Here is a 3,924-nt window from a genome sequence, read left to right on the forward strand (position 1 = left end):
ATGCACCATAACCTCCCCTAGGGGTCATCCGCACACCCTGGCTCCTGTGCCACACCGCAGGTAACGACCATGCATATGATACCTAAACGAGCGATGCCCAGTTCCACGCCCCGCGCGTTAGTAGCCAAGCATCCTCTAGCCCTCGCCAATGAAGGGCCACGGAGTCAGTACGAGAGCGTTACCATCCCGCCCGCTCCCATTGTCGCCCCGCGACAACTCAGGGGACGTCACTCAGTATATTACGCTCTCGAGTGACCAGAGGAGCTCCATCGAGATAATACCTCATCTCGGCTTGGAGTCGTGATACACACACACCCGAAAATCCCTTTACATATATAAAACTGAATTTTCTCAATTTAAATAAAATGCACGTGAATGCACCATGTAAATGCAACCTCAAGGCACAAACCAACCAACCAATCACAAATCAACAAATCAAGCAACTTCGTTCTCAATCCATCCGACCCCCGAACTCCTCGGACTCAATCCTGAATCAACCAACCAGTAGTCAAATAATTATTGAAAGAGCAAAATATATTTAAATCTAAAAGTAGAGTTTGGAAAATACTTATAGCGCTATAAGGTATTTTTCAAAAGCTCACGACGTTGCAAACGGCGGAGAAAAAGTAACGTAACATTGTATTTTACACTGTGGGCGTGGGTAGTAAATTACCCACTTTCGAACGGGGACAAACCAAGACACGAAATTGATAGGGAATGGCCAAGGAATGTTTACGAAGCTAATGGAAGTGAGAGTTGGCCGTGGGTGGCGACGCACGGCGGCGGATCGGACACTTGAAGCTAATTTCAGCTTTGGAGAGTGAGGGAGAGTGAGGGCTATACACAACTCCGTTGGTGATGAAATTTCTTGGGGAAGGTCATGGTGATGAGAGGAACAAGATGGTGGTGGTGAAACACCATGGGTGGCCGTGTACGGCGGCGTACGGTAGTGCAACCGAAACTCGGACCCATCGGAGAAAAAGACAGATTTAGGGGAAAAGAAAGACATGAGGAGGAAGCCCTTGATGTGGTGAATCCATTAGTGGTGCTTGGTGGCTGATTTGGCCGTGTATGGTGGTTCAAAGAAGAGAAAAAGGCTTGAAGACCCATTTGTTTGGTGGAGAAAAGAGAGAGATTGGGTGGCCAGCGTAGCACACCACCGGCGCAGTAGAGCTCGTGGGTAAGGGAGGGACATGCCGGAAGTGGAGGTGGGTCACGGCGGCTGGAGGTGGCGCCGGCTGGGTGGGCTAAAGGAATGGACGGAGGGAGAGGGAGAGAGGTCGCGCGCGAGAAGGGAAGAAAGAAGAAGGAAAAATAAGAAAAAAGAAAAGAAGGAAAAGAAAAAGAAAAGGAAAAGAGAAAAAAAAAAAGAAAAGAAAAAGAAAAGATGATAGAAAAGAAATGAAATCCAATCCTCACCTCCGAAGTCCAAAAACTGATTTGACGAAAACAAATTAAAAACCATAAAACGACTAAAATAAATTAAACACCACATCAATTAAAATAAAACCAATTGAAATACAATAATTTAAAATAAAAGAACTAATATTTTAATTAAATTAAAAATTCCTTCAGTGAAAATACACGTAAAAATGGGATGTCATAATTTTTATCTATTAGCTGGTTACTTTCTATGGAGGAATTGGGGACCTCGAATACCCAAGCTCTGAATCTTCGAGGCATTTTCATCACTATTCTGTCATCTTCTTTACTGTTCTCGTTACCATCATTTCATATACAATCTAGAAATCAAGAGAATCCTTACAAGGGGTATCATTAGTCACCAATCCTACCCAGTTCATCCAAACAAAACCAATCCATTAAATAAACATTCCATTACCCAACCATTACAATCCCATCCAATCTAGAGAACATCGGATTGAATTAGTCCATACAATACATCTTCACTACTCATTTTCAAAGCCAAACACTAACCCAAACAGCACCATACACGACCACTACCACCATAGTAACCCAGAAACCAGCCAAATAGAACCATAATCCATGGCTGACAACACTAGATCCAAGCAATAGCAGCATGAGAATCTTCAGTATCAAGTTGAACACCACCATCAAGAAATCTTGGAATTAAAATTAGATGTTAGTACTTTGAAAACTGATGTTAGTACTATGAAAATAGATGTAAAGGAAATTAAAGACATGTTACATACCCTTTTTGCCCAACAACACAACCAACCACCACCCCTCAACCAAGAATTTCCCCCAAAAAATGAAAATTCAGACTCGAGAAGGTTCAATCCTAGGGGGGTCAAACTTGATTTCCCTCATTTCTAGGGTGTTAATCCGACTACATGGCTTTTCGAGGCCAACCATTACTTTGAATTCCACCAAACACCACTACCCCAACAATTGTTGATGGCCTCTTATCACATGGAAGGGGAGGCTCTTGCGTGGTTCCAAAATGCAACAGATGCTAGCTTATGCAAGGATTGGGATGCCTTTTCTAGACCGTTACTCCTTCGTTTTGGTCCAACAGCATATGACAACCCCATGGAAGTATTGACAAGGCTTAAGCAGACCAGCTTAGTGGCTAGTTACATGGCGCAGTTCAAAAAATTATCCAACCGCTTGTGAGGGCTCTCGGATGTCCATAAGCTGAGTTGTTTTCTCAGGGGCTTGAAGGCTAAGATTCGCATCCCAATCCAGATGTTGGAACCCGGTGAATTTAAATGCAGTGTATGGTTTGGCAAAAATGTAGGAGTATCACATCATTACTAGGAAGTACAGCAAACCAATGGAAGAAAGGACCACTGCACTTATGGGGGGGAATTCTAGACAGCGTTCTTATTCCAGTGATAATTACAATAAACGGAAGAAACCAATGAGTTTTACTAGGCCGGTGACATCCATGCATATGGATGAGAAAAGGAAAAAGGGCCTGTGTTACCATTAAATGGAACCCAACACATACTTGCAAAAATCCTAGAATTTATTTCTTGCAAGTGGATGAAGAAGGAATGGAAAAGGAAGTAGAGGAGTCATGTGAAAAAAAAATGAAGAGAGCAAGCCATTAGAGTTACCCTCCAGCGACAAGGTAGAACTTGAGATCTCCTTGGCTGCTATAAGTGGAACTCCTGCTGTGAGAACCATGAGGCTGGTGGGAAGTATCAATGGGGAGCAAGTGGTGATTTTAGTAGACTCGAGCAGCTCACACAATTTTATAGATTCAACCTTGGTCTCCAAGTTGCAGCTGCTAGTTGATTACTCAGTAAATTTAAAAGTGTGGGTAGCTAATGGACAGGGCCTAAGTAGTGAAGGGTTGTGTAGAAAAGTGCAGCTGAAGGTACAACGTAATTTGCTACAACCCCCTCTTCATTTACTAGACCTCACGGGTTGTGACATTGTGTTAGGAGTCAAGTGGTTAGAGACCTTGGGCCCTATCACTTGAGACTCTTCAATTCAATCGATCAAACTCACAATATAAATTCTAATGTCGATCCGAAAACAATGTCGAAATCATTAAACTTCACCTCTAACCTTAGTACGAGAATTTAGCCAACCATGTTCATTATAAGAGCTACGAAAATTATAAAAATATTCTCCATAAGACAACTAAAATAAAATACACAAGTTAACAATAAAAAAAATAATCTAAAACTTAGAGTAAAATTAAAGAAAGGATGAGAACACCAAACGAAAATAAAACTCCCTGTCCGTTTGCTCAAACTCTCTCCTGTACCCCACATCATCCAACATTCCTTGATCAAGCAAAAGAGAAGTCCAACGTCATTCAACATCCCACTCGAAGTGCCCAGTGCAGTGCTCTCATGTTTCTCTCACTCCTTCAAGTTGTCGTAAGTCTTGCTCTTTCCGAATTCTTTTCATCTTTCCGTAAGCGTCCCCAGCTCCCGTAGCTGAAGTCCAAGCCCCATCTACCAGAAATGAAAAATCACCCCCCAAAAA

Source organism: Carya illinoinensis, chromosome 8, assembly GCF_018687715.1.
Source record: "Carya illinoinensis cultivar Pawnee chromosome 8, C.illinoinensisPawnee_v1, whole genome shotgun sequence".
NCBI classification, from domain to species: domain Eukaryota; kingdom Viridiplantae; phylum Streptophyta; class Magnoliopsida; order Fagales; family Juglandaceae; genus Carya; species Carya illinoinensis.